Raw genomic sequence first — 23,828 nt, 5'->3', positions numbered from 1 at the left:
GTTGGAAGATCTCCCCACAAAGGGAGGGTTGTGCCTGGCTCTTTTTGTCCCCAGGTGAATGGCGTATCCTTGCATTGTGCTGAGTATCATGTGGCAGTGGAAGCTCTGCGTGGATCGGGAAGCTCTGTCTCCATGACAGTCCTGCGGGAGCGGATGGTGGAGCCAGAGAATGCCATCACCATCACACCGCTTCACCCTGAGGATGACTACAGCCCTCGTGAGAGGTGAGGTGGCCTACGCTTCCCAGAGCGGCCTGAGGGGACACCTCCCACGGAGAGATACTCCACCTGCCTTATGCGCAATGAGAAGGGTCTGGGCTTCAGCATTGCTGGTGGCAAAGGTTCCACACCCTACCGGGCTGGTGACACGGTTAGTAATGATTCCTTGGGAGGGAAGATGCTCAATCCCAACTCCCGGCACATCATGAGGGAGGAGCACGGGGTCTTCCTTACATTGCTTGAGGCAGCATAGGAACTCTGCCCAGGAACTCTGAGTTGCTGAGCCAGGCAGTCTGTGTCTCACTGAGAGCCAGAATCTGCTCTTAAGTCAGGGAAAGAGAGAAGTTCAAAAGGAGGTGGGGCTGAGGCTTACAATTCCTGACAGTGACATTTAATCCTGCCAGTGTCCTCTTGACATATTCTGGGCTCTTGGCCACATGAAGTCTTTGCTGTAGGTGGCTCCAGAAGCAGAAGAGGGTTGTGCTGAGTGAGGAATGAAGGGGAAGTGCCAGGGCAGGGGAGGGCTCTGCAAAGGGGAAAGAGCTGAGACCTGCCTGGTGTCAGGGAGCGATTCTGGAAAGCAAAGCTCTGGTGAGGGGAGGTGCAAGGCCACTCTGACCTTTCTGATTGTCTTTCAGGGGATCTTTATCCCACGAATTGCAGAGGGTGGTGCAGCCCATCGGGATGGGATCCTGCATGTAGGAGACAGGGTCATCTCGGTGAGTGCGGGTATGCAGGGAAGGGCAGGAGGGTCTGGAAGGGGTCTGACTCGCTGCTCTTGGGACAGCAGGCACAAATGCAGCTCCCTGCCCTTCCTCAGACAGGAGGTGTGTTCCTGTCTTTGAAGCTGGATTTTGAGGGTCTTTTTTTCATCTCCTTGGTCTTCTGTGAGAGCGCTTAATTTTGCTGGTTCTCTCCCTGTCTTTTAGCAGTCTGTGACTGGCAGTGGGTACAGTTAATGGCTCCTTCTTTCCCTGAGTGCAGTGTGTGAGCATGTTCCCAGAGGGACAGTACGCAGTAGTCAGGGCTGTACTAGAGAGAGGTAATATGGGTGATATGACAGCACTGCCCTAGCCTGGTGTCCCTCCAGAGCCTTGTAGGACAGCCTTGGAGAGCTGTGCCAAAGCAGGATGTGTGGGAAGGGACATTCTGAGGCACAGCTGACAGCTGCTCCCTGCCAGGTGGCAGGGGTCAGTATAGGCTGAAGAGGAGGGAGGCTGCCTGATGGCAGTGTGGAGCTGGGCAGGGCACATCGGAGTGCTTCCCCCTGCTTTCATTTCAAACTCTGGCGCCGGTTTCCCTTCCTGTTTGTGCCAGTGATATGGATCTCACTGCTGCCTCTAACCTCAAGTCTGCCTAATGTGTCACCTCCTCTCCCTCCTGTGGGGGAGAGTCTGCTGAGTCTCCTGACCCTCTTCCCAAGCTTGCATGCTGCCTCCAAGTGAAAGCTCCTGCATCCTGGTGCTGGTGGTGGGTTTCTGATCCAGCTGTTGTGGTAAGAGCATGTGTTACCACAGAGCTGGTGTGAGTAAGCACTGATACAGCCTTGTCAGTGCTGGCTTCTGTCTGCTCTATCCCTAGGCTGGGGGCTGTGTTGTATTTGCTCTGGCACAAAATTTTAGTGGAGCTTTAGCCCAGGTCTGACAGGTATATCTTGACAAGAGACTTGAACACAGTACAGCATCTCTCTGTCCTTGCTAGGGCTCCCCACCCCCTCCCAGAATCAAGCATTGACCCTGACTGTTGCCAGACAGAATAGCAGAATCATAGAACGGTTTGGAAGGTTGGAAGGGACCTTAAGACCACCTAGTTCCATCCCCCTGCCATGGACAGGGTCTCCTTTCACTGGATCAGGTTGCCCAAAGCCCAGCCTTGAGCACTTCCAGGGACGGGGGCATCCACAACTTCTCTGGGCAACCTGTTCCACTACCTCACCACCCTCACTCATCGTGAAGAATTTCTTCCTAATATCTAATCCAAATACCCTCTTTTAGTTTAAAGTAGTTACCCTTTCTCCTATCATTACACTCCCTGATAAAAGACTCCCTCCCCATAGCCTAAATTATTTTGGTTTTGCTCATCTTTTGATGCTCCACTGGTACAGAGGCATGACTGGCAGGCATGATTACAGGCACACAGACCATCATGTGGTATTAATTGGCTCTACCTGTGGCAAGAAGGAAACACAAGATCTCAGAATGGAGTCAGAAGTCAAACCCCATTTACCCCTCATTAGCAGCTATATTTATATCCATGGGCATCTTCGTAGGAACGCAGATCTAATTCCCTAGTAATAGCTTGCAGTGTCTTCAGACTGCTTTGTATGAGCCCAAGGCTTACAGAACTCAGGAGCACTGTTAGATTTTGATGTGGATGAAGGTTTTGCTGTCCTTAGTCCTCTGACACACCTCACTGCAACAATATGTGCAGTGTTATTGCATAGGTAAGGAATATACCCATGAGCATGGTCTTCTGCTCTCAAGGATATTTCCTGTGCTGAACTATGTGCAGTCATAAAAGCTGTGGTGTAGAGCATCAGTTGCAGCTCAAATCTTGTGATCACTTAAGAAATCAGGTACAAATTTTTATCTTTCAGGATAATCCTTACCTAGTCTAGACTATTCACATAACTTCTGCACCTTCCAGCAAGTGTCTAACTGTAGCAACTCCAGCAGGTGTACCTCCTGGTAGCAGCTGCTATTCTGCCTTTCCTGCTTGTGGGGTTCACAGTATCCACATGGTGGTGGTAGTGTTAAATCCTGAGGCCTCTTGTATCTTCTTGGTGATAGTTGTCCTTGAGATGTTCTGCTCATTCTAAGAGACTCATGAGCAAGCTGTGTGAGTTTTGCCCTGTCTCTGGCCAAATCCGCTGCTAGGTCAGACCTGTGGAACTGTCCTGGCCCAGTGATACTGGATGTTGAAGGAGTGCCTGTTCACTTCAAAACAGTGCCCACACAGCATCACACAAATTCTGTCTTTACCACAACTCTTCTGAAGCATTGATGGCCCATTTTTATTGGAGGGCTTTTCAGGACATGATGATCCACAGGATATGCTGTGTAGGTTGCTTGTGTTCCCCTATGGGGAAAGCAAGAGGGCCCTGGTTAAGATACAGGTGGTTTCACAGGTCCAGCAGGCAGAAGCCTGTTTGCCAAAGCCATGGTCTCCTAGTCATGCTTCTGTATCACTTTGCCAAAGATTTTTTGTTTTCTTGGGAGAAGGAATACAGCACAGCTTCATATCCTTCCCCTGTGCTCTATATCATCCCAGACTTCTCTGCAGGGAAGGACCAGGATAGCTCCTTTTACATTCTTCAGGGAGCTTTGAGTACATGGATTGAAGAGCCCAGCCTAGATCTCTCTTCAAAGTTAATACCCCACAAAACTCACCGGTGATTGATTACTAACTCTCCAGCCTTCCTCATATTCTAGTGTCTCTTATGAATAGCACCCTGACACAATTGTGACAGGCATCTTGAGAGTCATCTTGGTAGTGGAAGATGGGGCAGAAAGCAAATGGGACAGGGAGCTGCATGGGGGAATGTTGGAAAGTTTGAGTCATTGGATGGGAATCTAGCAGGGAGGGTGCAGGACTGGGAGCAGTGGCTAAGGGCAGCTGTTTTGGGGGGGATAGAACTGGGAGTAGAAGGAAGAATACTTAATCTGGGGGAGACTGAGAACAGTAGTGGTACCAAGTGATATGTGAGGGTCCTAAAGAGCAGTCTGACCACTAAGAAATTTGCTAGAGATCTGTAGCTCCCTGTGGCATGGACAGATGATACTCTTTCCCTTCCTCTGTGCATTCTGATAGCTCAACTGCTCCTGTTGCCCTTGTTCTCTTGTTATGTAGAGACACAGCAATAAGGGCCACTGAAAACTTGCTATCCAAGAGCTGAGAAGGTATCATGATTGCCAGGCAACAGAGAAGCTCATGCGGAAAATGCTGTCAAGAGCTGTGGTGTATGACATACCTCTGACTCAGGGAGTTCTTGTGACCTCATTCGTTGGAGTCTGGGGAAGTACTACTGTATACTTGTGCTCTGACCATTCTCATCAGTGCTGGAAGAATAACAGAGCTCACTTTTCAGAGTGGAATGCACGAAGTCAAGAGTGCATGCTGCTACTGCAGGTCTCTCTGTGAAACATGTAGGGCCTTCATCTGGTGATAAAAGCCTAAGGGCCAAGCTGCATCTGCATGTCATCTCCATTAAAAATTGCTGCATCTCTCAGACAGGAGGATCTAAGAGGATCCTTCCTTACCAGTCCACTAGATGTGAGGCAGCTGCTTTTCCCCATTCCCAGGTCCAGCCCTACAGGCACAACTGGCCATGGATTTGCACAGACAGGAAAGGAGGAAGTACTTTTTCAGGCTTCCATATAAAGATGAATGGTTCTCATAGGGCATGAACAACACAAATGGCTTAACCCTGTTTCTACCCAATGGCTAATCAGGTTTAAGGTTTGCTTGCGGAACATACATGTGCACTCCCTCACTTAACCACCATGCAAATTCACATTTGCAGGTCTCTTCAGTTTCTGGCCCAAATATCAAGTTCTTCAAAGCTCTTTGGTCAGACCCTGAGCCTTTTATTCAGTCTCTGAGCCAGCTGCTGGGTTTTTCCAGATACTGGATTCCTACTTGCTGGCTAGTTCAGCATGAGTTTTACTAGTGGGTCTTGCGCTAGTACATATGCAGAATAAAGAACAAATTCACACAGTAAATAGGAACAGGATATGATAAAAAGGTAGAGCAGACTGTGGTGATCAGGCACAGGGCTTTCCCAGACAAGCATACTGTCAGGCAGCCTGTTCGCCTGTGATCAGCTGCTCTTGTTCTCTACCTTCTCTGTTTTCCCATACTCCTTCTCCCCCTCTCCTTGGCCCCTCCCTTTCCCTAGGTGTGATTCTTCCCCTAAACATCCCATCATAAATTTTGCACATTTGCACAATCCCTTTTAAAACTTCCTGTAGTGAGTTTGCTTTTTCCTGTGAGAGCTGTTCTGACAACCCATGATAATCTTCATTACCAAGTTTTTGGTCACACTTCTTCAATGTTACCTTTTGAATGATTTAATGATCCATCCATGAGGGTCTTGAGACTTTTCTCTGTCAACTGCTTTTCATTAGGTTTGTGCATCTCTCTGTTTAATTTATTATCTTTCCTGCTTATTGCCTTTTATGCTGAATAGCCGTTACCCAGGTACTTTTGCATCCTTCCTAGAGCCTCTTCCTGCATGTATGTGCAGGCTGGCACATCTTCACATCCTTGTTAGGCCTCTGTAGTTGGTGCCAAAGATGTCCCTTTGGAACAGATGTCTGAGTATCAGAGGACAGGCTGTGGGGCTGAGAGTTTCCTGACCATGTCACAACTAGGAGTGTAGGGCTATCTCATCTGCTTTTTATGTGATAGTCAGAAGATAACTAGTGAGCAGGGTAATATTGCTGATAGTCTGACAAAAAACCCACTGCAGGCTGAAGCCTCTGTGTCATAAGCAGAATAAGCACATTTGACTGTGGATCGGATAGTGCAGATTGGTTGAGGGTGGTGGTAGTGTTTATGAAGTTTTCTGGACAAAGCCTTGTCAGACAGTGCACAGTCAACTTTGCCCAGAAACTGCTTTCTTGAAAGGAGCCTGGGAATAGTTACAATATTTCTAGGAATTAGACAGTGAGGAATCAGGCTACAAAATCCAGTTGCTGTGGCAGTTAAAAAGTCATGTTATTATTTCATAAGTTGATCAAACTCCATCTTAACAGCTGTTATTAACAGCTGTTATAAAAACTATGGACTAGAAACCTTTTAATTTTCAATGTTAATGTTGTCATGGCAAGTTTGGTGCTTCTGGCAGCATTCTTTAACTTAGCTCTCCTCTTGATGCTCTGTCCCTTGTACAGAATAGCCTTCCTCTTGGAGAACAGTCACATCCTTCCTGTTCCTTTGATTTTCTAGTCAAGCTACTTTGTATCTTATTTTTGTAGGAAAGGCTCTCTGTTCCCCTTCTTGTCCCACAAGCATTTCTCTGTGCATTTTGATAACTTATGTTAGATTTCCTTATTTCTTTAGTGTGAAGTATGAGAATAGCATACATTTTTTCAGATGAGGTCTCTTCAGTGCTTTGTACAAATGACATTGCTGCTTCCATGTATGTACTGGAAGCATCTCTGTGTCCAGAGCATTGTCTCTTTCACCAATACCATAGCAAGACTATATTTGTATTCTTGATATTATTTGGCATAGCATATTGGATGTCTTCTTGTCCAAAGTATTTCTATTTTTCTTTTTGTGTCAGCCAGCCAGTCACTCGTGACTAGCTGAGTCTGTTTCTTTTTGCTTCCAAATCTTTTTATACCTGTGGTATACTTTTTATGGCTTAAAACTGACAACACAGGACTATCCTCCCAAGACTGCCTTAATCTTGCCCAGCATGAGGGAACAGTGGCCCAGTAGCTAGCACACATCAAGTTGTGTCCTTCAGCTCTTCAGTGCCTATGTCTGGGCTCTGAGAATGGTTGATATGGGCAAATGCCCTAGTTCAATGGTAGCTGATGCCATGGTGCATTAGTGTACTGTGACATCACTTCTGGGAATCACTGCTTTTTGCCTTTCTCCCATATTAAGATCTTTGAACCCATTCCTTTAATGCAACCTCTTGGGTTTCTTTTGTCATGGCCAAGTAAGAAAGCTGGAATGCAAAGCCAAAAAGGAGTCCTAGATACTTTCCTGATAATGAATGAACAAGGGCATAGTCTTGACAGTAGCTTTGTAGCACTCCAGGAGGTACAGCATCATCATACTTGGTGTTTGTAGTCCTCTGGAGCATCACTGATGCTGATAGGGCCTGGAGGTTTGGAAGGGAAGGTGAAAGGGGTTGGTAATCTATCTGGAAAGAGGATGGTGGTCAGCTGGGAATGAGCAGGTGCCCATGTCCTTTTGCCAGATAGGAAGAAGTGGGGTAAGTTACAGAGTGCTTTGGTTACAGACTTTTGGGAAGGGGCAGATTTTCACAGAATGGGGTCCCTTAGGGTGCTTTGCTAAGGGCTTAAAATGACAAGGTATATTCGTGTGATGGTCTGACACTGAGTTTGCAGGTTGTTCTAGATCAATGGGGTAGACATGACAGAAGCCAGGCATGATCAGGCAGTAGCGCTGCTTACCGCACCCTCCCCCACCATCGTGCTGCTGGTAGAGAAAGAGGGTGCAGAGCAGCTCAGCAAGGGAGACTCACCAGGCGTGCCACGAGTGCGCGTGCACTCCCCACCACCGCCTCCCAGCCATGGGGAGAGCCCACCTGAAGAGACACCTTCCTGCAAGGAACTGCAAAGGAACCATCTGATTAAAGCCTGGAGGATCAATATCCCATTGAGGTGAGCCTGTCTGTTAGAACATGGCATAGTGTAATCTTTGTACTTTTTCATATGAAGAAGTGGTAGTCTGATGAGGGCTGGCTCACTGGGTTGTTGGAGCACTGAAAAGTAATGGGTAACCCTCTTGTCCTGTGGGAGATTACTTTGTGCTCACTCACACAGAACATCCCTGACTCCATGTTTTTCAGTGTTTGTGGTCCTTATGCGATATCCTTTATTCTTTGTGAGTCTACCTCTTGTTCCTTCAAGGAAATACACCTTGTAAAAGCAGGTGGTCCCCTGGGACTCAGTATCATAGGAGGCAGTGACCATTCAAGCCATCCATTTGGGATTCATGAACCAGGTGTCTTCATTTCAAAGGTAAAGTCCTTTGTGGGCAGCCTAGCAGTGAATGATCCTGGGTTATTTAATTATTGAGGTTAAGATGAAGGATTTTGATGTGAGAGTATTAGAACTCTTAGCCAACAAACGCTACCTATCCATGTGCTTGCAGATTTCACTCTTTCTTGACTCTATAATTTTACAAGGAATAGAAGTTAGGTTTGTTGGTCTGTAGCTCTCAAGATACCCTCTAGAATACTTCTTTGTAGACTTGAGTTGTACTGACACTGTCAGTCCTGGTACAGTAAATGGTAGTGATGTCTACCATTGGTAGACGATGCACTAATGGTAGATGATGCACTTTTGACAATAGTACTGCAGTTAAACATTTGAGTTCTTTCAAAATTCCTGTGAGGAAGTTATTTCCTGTTTAGTCTGGCATCAGACAGAGCAAAATAATGAAAAGATGACAAAGGTTTTACTCAGGTTAAAAAGCTTACATGAGACCATAACACATTGAATGACATTTTAGAGCAAATCTTACTTCATTTTGTGCCAGTGTTAAATTTTTCATTGGTGAAGTAGCTTGATATTTGTTGTGGGTTTTTGAGATAGAAGCAGTTTAATGAAAGAAAAGCAAAGTCTGTGCACAAATGCAAAAGGAAAAAAGATTATTCTCTATTTCCCATCAGCAAGCAATGCTCAGCCACTTCCTGGAAAGCAGGGACTCAATACATGTATTAGTTGCTCCAGAAGACAAATGCTTTCATAGTGAGAGTCCCCCCCATTAGTCCCCTTTCATCCCCCTCAGCTTTTATTGCTGAGCATGACGTCATATGCTATGGAATATTCCTTTGGTCGATTTAGGTCTGCTGTCCTGGCAATGTCCCCTTCCCACCTCTTGCCCACCCCAAAGGCTACTGGCCTTTGGAGTCGGGTTGGAGACAGTCTTAATGCTGTGCCAGCACTGCTCAGCAATAGCCAAAGCATTGTTGTGGTATCAGTGCTGCTCTAGCTACAAGTGCAAAGCACACTGCTGTAATGGGCTGATGTGGGGAAAGTTAACTCCATCCCAGCCAGAGTTAGTACAATATTAAAAAAAAAAAAAGTCCTACAAGATGATTACTATATTATCACCTAATTGAAAGTTAGCACCATGTAATAACATTACAGAACACATTAATGGACTCCAAACTGGGTGGCAGTTTTCAAGAGGTAGGATGTCAGTGAATGGGAGGGCTCCCAGATGGATTTTACAAGGATTTATACCAGACCTGATGCTATTCAGCCTGAGCAACTGTGTGAACATAAATCTCAAATTGCAGCCAAGAAACTGAACAAAAATATACTGCAATTGTAATTCATAATGAGGAGGAAAGATGGAAGTCGATCACTTTTTCTTTTTCAAATAAATACACTTTAATGTAACTAAGCATGAGGTTTTGCATTTAGATATAGTTGGTGTAGACCAGTTTTCCCTTTTACACTATTTTTTTCTGGAAAGCAATAACTTTGAAAAGCATAAGAGCATCATAGTAAATGAACTGTAATGTGAGTTCCCACTGTAAAACAGTCATCCAAGTGATACTCGGTCATATAATAAGGGACAGTAAAGGGAACCAAAACTCATCTGAAGGCAGTGCTGGCTAAGCCAAAACCAAAATCCATAGTCAGTCAAAATACCTGCAATTTCAAAAGATTTTAGATGGAGAAGAGGAAATAAAAGTGACAAAGATTATTCAAAGCTACAAAGATTTTTCAAAACTGGAAAAAAAGTCATATAATGGAGGAAATTGTGAAGTACCGAGGGGTGCTTTTCCCTAATGAAAAAGAACTAAACAGTACCTTGGGGAAAAAAAAAAAAAAAAAAAAAAAAAAAGGTCAGACAATATTGGGCTGAAAGCTGAGGAGAGGTTTGAAGTAGCAAGAAAAATTATTCACTGGGAAATTTTTCGAAGATGGTCATAGTTTCTGCAGCCCTGAACACCTTCAAATTGAGGTTAGATATTCATCTGGGATATAACTGTTAAAACACAGTTTTCTTCTGAGCAGAAGGCAGTGGTGCATAATGACCTGTGATAATCATCCAGTGGGTTAGTTGACTACTTCTGGCCTTAACAACAAAAGTGGAAATGCCATTTGAACATTGTCCAGTAGCAAATAAATGGTACTATAAGCAGTACCAGTTGTATCAAGTTTTGCCAGATGACTGAAAATCTGTGTCCTGTCTGCTTGTGTCACAGCCTCCCTGCTGTCTTGATGTATGTACAATTTTCAAGGCATTTGCTCAATCTTTGCAACATCAGCTCAACTTTTATGACATTAAGGCTGAGATTGTATCTCTTTGGCTGCTGTCTTGCCTTCCAAGGTACTGGTGATTTAGCACTTTTTTCCAATGCTTCAGAAGTCTCCAAATGAGAAAGAGTTTGAGTGGGAGCACATGTACATGCATGTACACTGCGCTTAGAGGATAGAACTGACCTTTTTATGGAGGCTTTCTGAAAGTCAGTAACACAGTAATGCACCTGAGCAGCTTCTTCACAGATATAATACCTCTTGGGGAACTTTATCTGTGGAAGTCAAAACGTGCCTCAAGATGTTGGGGGATAGCATAGGGACATGATAAAAATTGGCCCTTACAGCTTCCTCCTGCTGAAGTCGTAACACTTACTTGCTGTTCATCTGTTTTTCAAGTGTGTCTACAGGCTTTATCAGTGTATCTCCAAGGAGAGATGGAATTTTCTTTTCTAGTTGTAACATTAATGATTCTTTGTAGATCATTCCCTGTGGGTTGGCATCTGGCAGTGGACTCCGTGTAGGGGACAGGATTCTGGAAGGCAACAGTATTGACCTGCGCCATGCTACCCACCAGGAAGCAGTGAATGCCCTACTCTCCAACACCCAGGAGCTGGCTGTGTTAGTAAGAAGAGATCCACCACCATCTGGTATGCAGGTAGGTTCTGAGTAATAGCACTGGGGTAAACTGCACTCTCTTCTTGATGGAAGGCTCAACTCTGAAGGCAATTTCTTATCTAGTTGGAAGTCTGGGTCTAGGATACAGCCAAACTTCTGGCTAAAGTTTCTGGATCCAGGGAAAGGCTGCAAGGATGATCAGAAGGCTGGAACACCTTTCATATGAAGATAGGCTGATGGAGTTGGGATTGTTCAGCCTGGAGAAGAGAGGCTCTGGGGAGACCTTATAACAATCTTCCAGTACTTAAAGGGGGCCTACAGAAAAGAAGAGGAGGGACTCTTTCATCAGAGAGTGTAGTGATAGGACAAGGGATAACTGTTTAAAACTAAAATAGGGTAGATTTAGATTAGATGTTAGGAAGAAATTTTTCATGGTGAGGGTGATGAGGCACTGGAACAGGTTGTCCAGAGAAGTTGTGGATGCCCCATCCCTGGAAGTGTTCAATGCCAGGCCGGATGAGCAATCTGATCTAGTGGAAAGTGTCCCTGTTCATGGCAGGGGGGTTGGAACTAGGTGGTATTTAATGTCTCTTCCAACCTAAATCATTCTATGATTCTGTAATTCCTTTGTGGAGGAATCCATTCTCATGTAAGTACATACACAGTTGAGGGCTGTGGAGGGTCTCTTGCCAGGACCATGACATGTTGTCCGTAGGTTTGTGCCCGGTGTGGCACACCAATAAGTACACAGAATCGGAAACCACACAAAGGCCTTTTAATTAAATAATTAATTATATAACTCTGCAGAGTCAGGTGCTTGGCAATCTTTTGCAAAGCAAGTACACCTTTGACTTGAATCACTGTAATTTATACACAGCAAACTTGTGAAAACTCTATCTTTGGCTACTTTTGATTGGCTATTACAGCTCACCTAACTTATCTCCACTGAGTTTGCACATTACAGAGGAACAGTGGGGGGGGGGCACACCAAATCCCACATTAGCATACATTAGCATTTTGATATATGTGATTTTAATATGCTAATGACCCTTAATGAGCAAAAGATTACTAAAGGTCAGTCTGGGGCTGTTTTTCTCCTTCTTGTTTTTTACCTTTTATCGCTTATCTTCCTTGCTTCTGCTAGCTCGAGGCTACCTGTCTCTTTCTTTCGGCTAAAAGACTACACAAGCTATAGAAAGACTACACAAGCTACAGGCCTTCCTATTTTCTTCAAGGTTTCTTGTTTTTTTCCCAGCTTTGGGACTACATTAGCATGGCTTATAGTTGCACAGAATTTCTAGAATTCTCAGTTACACAGGTTTTTCAGTCATCTGCATGGACCCTGTTACCAATCAGTGTGTGATACAGTCATAGTCTATCGGATAGTTATTGACGGTTTTTGGATATCCTCATCTTCATCTTCCTGTTCCTCTGATGGCCCAGCCTTGTCTTCTTCACAGAAGAAGGCAGGTACTGATCTCTTTTCTCTGGTGACCAGTGATAGGACCCAAGGGAATCAAGTTGCAACAGGGGAGGTTCAGGCTGGATATGAGGAAAAGGTTCTTCACCAAGAGGGTTGTCACACACCGGAACAGGCTCCCCAGAGGTATAGTCATGGCACTAAGCCTGTTTAAGTTTAAGTGGTGTTTGGACAATGCTTTTAGTCATATGGTCTGAATTCTAATTTTTGGGTAGACCTGTATGGAGCCAGGAGATGGACTCGATCATCCTTGTGGGTCCCTTCCAACTGAGGATATTCTGTGATTCTATGATTCTTCCTGATGGTCTCCATGCTTACTTAATCTTAACTCTAGATGTAAAATCTTGATTCTGCCCATTCCTTGTAGGTGAGCTCCTCTGGGGCTGCTGCTCGGGATGGCCGTCTGAAGGTGGGAATGCGGATCCTGGAGGTGAATCATCAGAGTTTGCTGGGAATGACACATACAGAAGCAGTACAGGATACTGCGAAGTATGGGTTACACACTCTTGGTGCTGGTGTGTGATGGCTTTGATCCCAAGGCTGCAGCTGCCATTGAGGTAAAGAGTGAAATGCAGGGTGCCCTTGTAGTGACCAGTGCTGTAAGGATCCCACCTATTCTGCAAAGAAGATTGCTAGATTTTCCAGCCTTTTGCAGTAGATTTTTTTTTGAGTTCCCAGATTTCAAAGTTTGGTCTCCTGCTGTATGAACTGGAAGTGGTTGCTGGTTCATAAATCAGTAGTCTGCCAAGGCTGTATATCTTCAGCTGATTACAGAGCTGTTTCACTATATCACTGCACTGACTAGAAATGTAGTTTTCAAACTAATTGTGTCTGGTATATTTTATGCCCATTTTTTCTTGTACTGACTGATGTTACTTTTAAAGTAAATTTCTGTCTGTCTATTGGAGATCACTTTTCCTCACAGGAAAACACCCATAGCAAGCCTGTGCCTTATCAAATTTTTGAGGCTTAGCAAGTAAGCTTTTTTTTAATCTTTCACTAGATTATGTGCTCAGTTCTTGGTAACCTTACCCCCTTCAGTACCTGTTTCAATTCAGATTCTTCTTTCTTAGCCCTCAATTTCCTTGTATAACTGACCATTGAAATAAGGTTTTAAGTTGTGAAACAGTTTTGGCTTGCCTAGGAGCATCTTAGTACTCTACATCTGGTAGCCCAGGATATAGAATTTTTTTGTATGGTATACTATGGGCTTTCACCATGCTTATTCCCTTTTTGCTTTTGTCCTGGTTTCAGGTAGGACAGAGTTAATTTTCCTCCTAGTAGCTGGCAGGGTGTTATGTTTTGGATTAGGATGAGAAGAGCGCTGATAACATGCTGATGTTTTAAGTGTTGTAGAGCAATGCTTACACCAAGCCAAGGACTTTTCAGCTTCTCGCTCTGTCCTGCTAGCGAGCAGGCTGGGGGTGCAGCAGGAGCTGGGAGGGGACAGACCCAGGACAGCTGACCCAAACTGGCCAAAGGGGTATTCCATACCATCTGACGTCATGCTAAACAATATATAGGGGTGGCTAGCCGGGGTGGGGGGGCCGGCTGCTCGGGGATAGGCTGGGCATCGGTCAACGGGTGGTGAGCAATTGCATTGTGCATCACTTATTTTGTACACATTATTACTATTATTATTATTATTATTATTATTATTGTTATTAATTTTCCTGTCTTAATAAACTGTCTTTATCTCAACTCACAGGCTTCACTTTCCCGTTTCTCTCCCCCATCCCGGAGAGGGAGGGGGGAGGGTGAGCGAACGGCTGTGTGGTGTTTGGCTGCCAGCCGGGCTAAACCACAACAGCTTTGTAGATGTCTCCAGGAATTATTGCAAACCCTTTTGCTGCTGGTATTGGGCGGAAGAATAGCCTAGAAAGTATCTTGTCTATTGATCCTGATTTAAGCCCTGAAGAACTGGAGATGCTACAAAAGGTGAGTATTCTGGCTACAGCTGGGAGAATGATGTAGAGTGGAAAAAGTTTCCAAAAATTTCAAGTATCTTCCTCAGTGCGTGGAATCCGCAGTATAATGGATAATGGACTTCCTTTTTATGGGATCAGCAGTTCCCAGCACTTTTATCAGGAATGCACTAGGTCTTGACTCTGAAATCTTCATGAGGCTGCAGGTGCTCCATGTGAGGAGAGAGCACTGGGTGAAGTGGCTCTAATTTTGGTCTCTCCTAAGAGATGGAAATGGTGAGAGAAGCAACTCAGTGGGAGAGAGAAGAAATGGAGAAAGTGGTGAGACTTTTCACGTAGTGGAATCTGTTCTTGACAGCAGTTCTGCTAAGTCTGTGAGTCCTAAGGAAAATGTCACAGATTACCTCTACCTAAATGTGATTGCCGTGGGGAACTTTGGGCCACCTCTCTCCATAGTGCACCTCTCAGTTATTGGAGTTGCTTTTTGGCTTTGCCATACCTTCCTATGTACTTCTTTGATGGTACTTACTGTTATTTGTGGAGTTTGTCTTTGTTACCTGCAGGTACTTTCTGAACAAAGTTTTCTCAAAGCTGCAACTTTGAGGAAAATGGCCTGTTATCTTGGAAGTCCCACTTTAATCAGTTCTGTGTATACAGCACTCCATGATCTGACAGAGCTTTTCTGAGCAAAGATGAGAACACACAGCTCAAAGTTGCACTGAGCTTGAAGAATTGACCCTGTTAATCAATCAGAAGTTTGTGCTCCTCAGTTTACATGGCCATTTTTCTGGTTGGTCATGAGAATTTTGTATTTCTACCCACTATTTCAGTCTTTCACAGAAATAGACTAGTAGAGACAAGCCCCTCAAGTACTTACGTTTTCTAGTTATCCTTCTTAAAACTGTAATTTAATCAGTCAGATCGTTTTGGAAAATTAAATTCTTCAGTACTGTCAGATGTAAATCTGTTCTCCTGGCAGATTAATGTGTGTACATGTTGCAGGCATTTTTTCAGGTTTCCAATTTAGATCTACTTTAATATTTCTGTAGGTTCTATCTGTAGTTGTAATTCCTCAGCTGGATGTACTTCACTAAACCTGTTTTTTTGTGTGTGTGGCTTTTGTTTTTGTTTTTACATTTGCTACACCCCAAGAGTGCAGTTTTGTTGGCAGTTCTGGATGGAGATTATCTTTCTAGTTCAGTTAACACTTGAGATTTTATTTTTTTATTTTTTGGAAAAAACAATAATGGGCACAGGCTGTAATAGTACGGAACAATGAACAAGAAAACAGCCTTATGACCCTTCAGTCATGCAGTGTGTAATCATTAAATATATGTATTTTATATTTATATAATCCTACCATGTCTTCTGGTCCATGATTGGTATGGGCTATGCAGGAATATGACTTTATGAAAGACTGGAGTAAAGAGACAAAAGGGGTTCAGCATGTTACAGATTCCCTTTTGAAACTTTTTTCATCTTTGATGGCATAAAGGTTGGTTAGATTGACATCACCATATACAAGAGTTGGACAAGGGTTGTCTGTCTTCAGGATCTGCAAAGTGTTCTGATGGTGTTTGAGACCTATACGTATAGGGGAAGTCTTCCAGTGGACCATATAGCATTATAGAGTAATTCAGGCAGAAAGGGACCTCTGCAGGTCTTTTGGTTCAGCTCTCTGCTCAGAGCAGAGCCAACTTAGACAAGATTTATTTTTTTCTTATAAAATTCTCCTTCCTTGCCTAGGAAGGAAAGTACAGTGGTATGTTGTGATTTCAGAAAACCTATTTTTGTAGTGTTACTGTTGCAGCAAAGAATATTCCTACCAATTTTAAATTGGTAGCATATGGATCTGAAAGCTCTCTAATAACCTTCAGATGTTAGAAGTCATTACCCACATTTCTAAAACCTCTGGATAAACCAAGAGCCAGTCCTGCTTCAAAACCATGTGGCTCTGTCTAAGCAGGTTGCGTTAGTTCAGTCTTAGGTAGGTAAAGGCTTTTCCAAAATTTTTGGTGAGATTACTTAAAAATACACCCAGAAACAGTCAAGACAAACAAACAAACAAATAACCACCAAAAGACAGAAAAGCTTTTATGACTGAGTGGGTAGCCTTGTCTGTCTCTCATTTTAAAAAGTGCTGATGGTATTATGATTGCTTTTTCTGAAAAATTTGAACTTGAAAGGTTACTGTCAGTTTGAATATCCAGTTTCACAGTTAATACTTGTCCAAAATATGCGTAACCAGCTCTAGTGTAGACTTCAGCATAAGTATCCCTAAATATCCCATTGGGTCCTGTGATCCACCAGAGCATTATTGTCTTCTCATGTCTCTCATTATTGTCTGGAGATTGGGGGTGTGATACGGGGCATTGATTATTTGCTAGTGGTAATGCACAGAGGTTTTTGAAGAGGCGAGCTAGGTGCATATCAGAATTTTGAGGTGGCTCCCTCTGCATTTCTCAGATGTATTTCCAGCCTTGGGATTTCTGGACCATCTGGGTGCTGCTGTTTGGGAGCAGTCGAGAGGGTCAGAATACACAATAGAATGGACAAATTATGCTCCTTTTGTCCACAGCCCTCACTCTGCAGCATAGGTTCTGGGGGAAAAGTCACAAAATGCACAGATATCATTCTTCTATTATGACAAATAACACATGTTATTACCTTCTTCTTGCAACTTTGAGGCAAGGCTGTAGTAGGGTGTGTGAGATTAGTCACTGGTGACTCTTCCATGATATTCCTGTGCTGTGCTAACCAGCTGGTTTTAAGCACTGCCTACAATTTCTGTCTTTCTATAGCCTTTCGGTTGTGATGCTATTAACAAGCACGTGATTTTTTTAGGTCTTTTCCCTTGACGGAAGGAAAGGCCTGTGCTCTTTAGATTTGTTTTTCCATTCCCTCCAAGCTTCCCCAGTCTGTGCTCTGTCAAGATGTCTCTTCTAGCAATAAGCAGTCTTCTCCTATCCCTCAGTGATGGTGCGATTTGTGCTGTGTGGGCAGCTTTAGCTCCCTTTCCTTTTCCCCAGGATTGGCCCTGCTGAGGATCTTAGAGACATCGGCCCTCTTCCCCTCCTCTGGTGACACCCTGGCTTGTATTATGTGAGGTGTCTGTTCCCATCCATTTTGCTGGCAATAACTCAGCTCACACAGAATGCCAACTTCTCTTTCCCTGGGCCCAGCTCATGTGCTGGATTTCTGCTCATCCCATCCTGGTGCCAGCCCTGCTCTGTTCATGCCTCTCTGTTCTCCCCTCAAATTATTGCCCAACATGGTGCTAACCTCTTTCCCTCTCTCTTTGCTTGCACTGCTTGGATGCTGCTCTGACTCTGTCCTGTCTCATGGAAGGAGTGGATGCACAGGGAGCGGTAGGCAGCCACACAGCAACTTGAGGAGGAGGCGGCAGAGGTGAGGAGCATTGTGGGAGGGTTGGAGAGTCACAGAAAAATGCCACAACTGGATTAAAAGGCTAGAAAAATATCTAAAAGTAGAAGCACCTCTCAATTTGTGTTCTCCCCTCACCCCTAACCCTCCAAAAAGACTTGACTTCAGGATATAAGAGAAGATACCAGGAATGAAGAAGTCTTTAATGTGATTGAGAAAGTAATGCTGAAAAACAGTGGCTAAAATTTGAAAGCCAAACAAATTCAACTGAAAAGTAAAATCAAACAAAAGTAAACAATGAGTTTGAGTTAAGGTAGAGAAAAAATACCACTTTCTCAAATATCTCCATCTCCAGACTGGAAGTCTTTCTGGATGCTATCTAAAAAAAAAAAAAAAAAAACCACAAACAAACAAAAAACTGGTGTGTATATAATATGCTTTTCTCCTCCTTGTAAGGGAACGGCTGTGTGCACACTGGGGCAGGAGAAATGGTCTGTGCACCAGTGGATGACCAAAGGCCCATTGTGGCATGATTTCTGCAGTTTTTCTCAAGGCCAGCATCTATCATGTTTCCCTATGGTTGTGTTTGGAACACTTCCAGGTTCACTTCCAAGCATAGGAACTTCCTGCATAGTTTGGAAATAAGGCCTTGGTTATTACTAGGGGTGGTTTCCTTTCAATTGCTCTCTATAGTGGATTTAGTTGACTTTTGGCCTGATCTCTTCCTGGTGTTTGTGTTGTTTTTGTTTGTTTGTTTTTGCTCCCCTCTTTGCCCCTCTCCAGAATATCATGAGTGAACCTTTGAGACTGGACTATTGGACCCTGGCTGCTTTGCCCAGCAGTGGCTTACAGAGAGTCAATTGCACTGTAAGTGATGGAGCATGGGAGAAGCTGTGATCATCCCCTTACCTGCCCTCACCTTGTGCACTGGTGTGAGAGATGGTGGTACTCTCAGCAGAACTGTAGTAGACTTCCAACACTGAAACAGGAGGGAGCCATAACAGAAAGATTAGAATGAGCAAAAGAGGAGAGCAGAGAAATGGATTGCTTTCTATTTTGGAAAGGGAAGCAGCCTCTGTAGTTGCTGAGACACAGAAGAAGGTGTCTCAAACAAGGCAGAAAGAACAGCTCAACAGGAGAAAATATGTATGAATGGGGGTGTGTGGGGAGTTGTCATACAAGGAGGCAAGTACTGAAAGCTGCAGAATAGGGAGGGGAAGATTATGCTGGACACGGAGGATGACAGTATTGTGTGCAGAGAAAAAAAGGGATGCAGGGTACTGATAGCAAATGTATTAAAGCAAAGTCAAAACCCATCTAGAACTGCAAAAGGCAAAGTAGAAGTGATTGCATTATCACAGCCTTGGATACTTCCACCTCTCTGCATTTCAGTCCCTGGTATACAGTGGCAATTCAGCAAAGAGAAAATTCAAATTTCACAGATTTCACAAATTACTGTCATCCATCTTTCCTGTGTTGTTCAAAGTCTCAACTCACCTCTCCATCGCTGTTTCCTTTGCTCTTGTGTTGTCCTCCCTGTATCATACCTATTCTACTGTGTTTCTGCCTGCTCCTTCAGAGACACATCCTCAGTCTTAACCTCTATTCCTTTCCTCCTGTTGCAGCAAGACCACCCCTTTGCTGGTATCATCAGAGGCTAAGTATCTCTTGTCCTTCCACTGCCACCAGACCTGACGTTTTCTGTGTTCCCATTCCACTGTTTCAGGATCATCTCTTTTACATTTGCTTGTCTCCATTACATTCCATCCAGACAGGTCTTCTCTCCTATTCATCTGTCCTCTTGTTGATTTCAGGCCCTCTTGCTTTTCTACTTTCACACTGATTAGAGATCTTCTTTGCCACCAGCTTTGACTCATTTTGTTCCACCCCATGCCCCCCAGCTTTGAGTTTTCTCTCCTGGCTGTTCAGACAGAAAACTTTTAACAGGAAAAGGTTTAAAGTCTTTGTAGCATCTCTTAATGTAACTTAGTAGCTGGAAGCATGGAGATAGCCAGCCTCATGCAAGCAGCTGCCTCTTGCTGAACAACCTGTGTCTTCCAGAGCAGAGCAGCATTTGGGAGCTTGTGCCTTAGCAGTGTGAGTCAGCCCAGGAATGCTGGGCACTGGAATGTGCAGCTGGACACATTGGAATGCCAGGGTTTAAGGGCGGCATCTATAAATGTCCCATCTCAGGGGAAGGGCCAATTAGTGCTTATGTTTATCTTCTTCCAGCTGTCTTTTGCACAGCCTTGTCTTTGCTTTGTTTGAAAAAAAAAAATATGTCTGCTCAGACTGTGAGATATGGGCTTCAAGGCCAGTAAGGTTCTGGCTTTCCTTCAGTAACTGCACCTAGCCTATTTGATGACTGACTGGAAGATTCAAGCATGGATCAGTCCAGCCAGCAGAAATCCCTGCAGTTCAGTTATCAGGTTGTCTGTCTGCAGATAGCCTGCCTGGATTAAGAGAGCTAATACTATTGCCCGATTCCCATGGTATGTTTCTTTTTCTTCCTATACTTAGCCCACCTCTCTCACCAAATACTATTTCCTAAACAGTGTCTTACATATCTTCTGTTGCTGTATAATGCCCTGCAAGGGAGTGCAGGGCCTGCTGTTCTTCACACTGTTGAGCATTAGTAGGTGCAGACCTCTGCCATATCTTTGCTGTAGTTTGCAGGTGGAATTTCTCATGGGGATGTCCCAAGAACTGTGCTTAAAGAAAGAGCAGATGGTTGTCTATCTTGGATTAGTCCTTATTGCTGTGTATTGGTCATTTTGCGACTAAGAGTTACAAAGGCTTACTGTGCTGAATGCCTTTTGTGTTTGTATGGCTTTAAAATCCCAACTACAAATGTTCAGTTGAAAGCTGCATAAGAATATTCTTCTCTGTGATGCCCTCTGGCCATGCCAGCTTCTCAGTAACTCGGTGTCTTGCAGAGGACCCAGTGCACTAGAAATTCAGGATAATACCATCACATTAATAAAGGAGCTGTTGTAGTCTCTCATTTTTCTGCATATTACAGGCATGAAAACTATACCAATGAAAGATTGTGTCTAGCCACAACAAAACATTTAAACTCTTATTTTGCTTTCTGGACTAAAAGAAATGGAGAAGACTTTACATCTCTCAGTAACAGGTCACCATTGTTATTTAATTAATAATCTGTACTATGTAGTCTGAATCTCTTCAATTTCTAGTCATTGATTCTTTCTCTGTAACAGTGAGATTTCAGGTTAGGGCAAAGTGATAGATCAGAACTGCAAATGCATTTTCTATGGAGGATGCATGGTAAAACATTATTGTCCTCTCTGCTGGACTGTGGAGTGGCAGAGGCAAGGCTGGGAAAAGCACACTGCATTGCTAAAATCTTTGCTTACCCAAAACAGAGATTGTTACTTGTTTGATAAAAATAGTCCACTGGGGAGAGGAGGGAGCAAGGCATCCTGCAGTAGAATACAATGCTGCAGCAGTAGTGCTGGAGATTAAAGGAGGAATGTGTGAAGCTCAGTTCCAGTCATGTCAGTGAACAAAACAGGGCTTTGAGGTCTAACAGACCTCATGCAGTCTTGGTGAGATGACCACCTCCACAGTGCCATAAAAGTGTCATTTATCTTTTTTCCCTTTGTGTGAGCAAGGTAGGCCTTGGTGATTGTGGGATTCACCTGGAATACACGTTGGTCAGTATTTATACTCTCCTGTTTGGCAAGGGAAAGTGGCAGTAGTGCCTGAGTGGTCTGTCTGTAGGACCAGCAAACCCACCTTGCAGTGGTGGATTGCTAGCAGTGTTTTCTTTACTGCATCTACAAGCAAACAAATAAGCAATGTTCCTGAAAATACTTTTTGCCTGGTGTAACTTTGTGTGTACTACAGCTCTGCTATTGTAGATTATGGCACTTTGGGAAAATAAGGTTGGATTTTTGGTTGGGGGTGTGTGGTTTTTTTGACAGCAGTCTTCCATTGGAAAGTGACATAGCTACAATAACAGTATTTCTAAGGGTAGCACAGGCTTCATTATCTGAAGTATTGTGATATGAGCCAGGGCTCTGCCATCTACTGCATTAGGTTGAGTTGGGACTGAGGGGCTGGGGGAGGGCTTCAGAAATTCCTGAGCCTCTCAGCTGCCATTGTAGTCACCAGCCCACTCAGCCCTTGAGAGCTATTTTTGTGACCGCTGCCATGACACAGGAACTGGAGAATATGTTCTAAGCAGAAGGGGTCTTTCTGCTCCACAGCAGGCAGTTGGATAGAAGGAGCTTGGAACATTGTTCTGTGATTATCTCTGCTTCCCTGAAGAAGGCTTTGGCTGGGGTAACAAGCACTCTTTTATAGTATTAGAAGAGGAAAGGTCAGTGCTTCATCTTGGATGGGTACAGTTGATCCTTGGTAGAACTGTAACTCTGTTTCAGTTCTGCCTTCAATAAGAGTGCTGAAAGAGATCCGTGCTCTGTTAACTATTATTTAGCTCTCTGGTACTAGCAGTTGATATGCATATTGATGTAATGGGACCATAAAAGAATGATTGTTCATGCAGATATGATGAATCTGCATGGGATGAGCAATATGGTGTTATTGTGTGACTGTATGGAAGTGCACTGGAGCAAGATGCGAGATGTTATTCCGTAAGATAGTGCTGGGGCTACTTGAAAGTGTGCTGGGGTGAGACAGGTGATGTTTGGCTATGTAATGGTGGAGCTGAGAATGTGCTGTGGTGAGGTGGAAGACTGTGCTTGTACAGATTTTGGCGGTCACTTTAGCTAAGGAGCAGCAGTGTTATTGTTGAGCTGCTGAAATGCAAGCTGGAATATGTATGAGAGCTGGAAAAATGCAGGGAGTATGCATGTGCCTGTTGATTACTTGGTGTATGTATTGCATGCTGTGAGAACAAGTCCTCTCTTGGAAATTGTATTAAGGATCACAAGATCGGTGATAGAGCAGAAGAGAGGGAGGGGATGGTAGTATGGGAAGTAGTAGTGAAATTCTTCTCTCCCCTATCCTTCAGCATCAGCAGCTGCTCTCTATTTTCTGCCTCCTCTCCTTTATTCTCTTCATGTCTTTCTGATCATTTTGTTTCCTCGCAGCTTATTCAGTATAATAGGGCCAGCTCCAGAATGGAGGGCGACTGCGCTATGCTCTCTCCGCCAGTGGCCCAGGATAGCTGGGACTCCTCCCCAGAAACAGCTGCAGGCCTGATCAACAGACGTGTGCCTGGCCTTCCCCAGGACCCTGCATCACCCAACCAGGGTGCAAGTGGGGCAGAAAAGCCCCAGCTAGACCAGCAGGATCCCATGGGTTGCCCCCTGTCCCAGGACCAGATGCCAAAGATGCCAGAGCAAGAGTGTATGACTGACTCTCAGCCAATCCTCTTCAGTGAGAACCCATTTGTGGTGGCTAACCGAAAGGGGAAAGCAGCAGGCAAGGCTTGTCTGGGGGGCCCACCCCTGGGCTATGGCAGGGAGGGAGTGCTGAAGACCAACCTTTACTTCAAGGCAAGCAGTCCCATGGCATGCTGTGTGTGGCACGCAATCACACAGTTAAAGCCACCTGCCTCCTACTAAACCACTGCACATGCACTGGGCACCAGATGCCAGGTAGCACGGGGCCTGTGCAGGGGCTGGTCCCATCTAACACACATGCTTCTGTGTGCAGTGGCAGTCATTCACTGACAGTCAGTGAATTGTCCTCCAGCCACTAATGAACCCCAGTTATTGCCAAGTATGCATTCTGCTAAGCCCCTCTTTGTGAGGAGGCAGTGATGTAAGGACTGGGGAGGACCTTCTCTTCCTTCCTCCCTCCCCAACTCCACCAGTGTCTCTATGGGCAGGCAAAAATGAAGAACAGTGGTGTTCCTTGTCTACAGTAGTTGTGAGAGCAGGAAGTTGGCAGAGCTTGTAGAAGAAGGGTAATGGTGTCACACATTTGTATCTGGGCCTGAACAAACACAGACATTTTTAGACCCCTTTAAGCTAAGAGGCAGCGCAGCTGACATAGTTTATCTACAGCCCAGGAGCATGCTGTTCCTTGAAGTGACATGTTTCAATATATCTAGGCTTTCAGTTTTCAAGGGAGAGCTTTGCTTTTCACTGTGGAAAATCTGGATTTAGCTTCTTCACTGCTGCACAGCAAATGAATAGCTGAGCAAGGAGGACTAGGTCCAAAAACTTGCATGCTCCAGATTAGCACCACACCCACTTCACTTCTTCCTTTCTGAGCCTTTTGGGAGATC

At 44.4% G+C, this 23,828-nt stretch overlaps 1 pseudogene; it reads left to right on the top strand.

Moving 5' to 3' along the window:
- The window catches only part of LOC118258695 (protein scribble homolog), a 77,239-nt pseudogene that overhangs the window by 39,711 nt on the left and 13,700 nt on the right, over positions 1–23,828 (top strand).

The sequence above is a fragment of the Cygnus atratus genome, chromosome Z (assembly GCF_013377495.2).
Source record: "Cygnus atratus isolate AKBS03 ecotype Queensland, Australia chromosome Z, CAtr_DNAZoo_HiC_assembly, whole genome shotgun sequence".
NCBI classification, from domain to species: domain Eukaryota; kingdom Metazoa; phylum Chordata; class Aves; order Anseriformes; family Anatidae; genus Cygnus; species Cygnus atratus.
The sequence above is the reverse complement of the archived record's forward strand: the minus strand, read 5'-3'. Positions and strand labels throughout refer to the sequence as shown.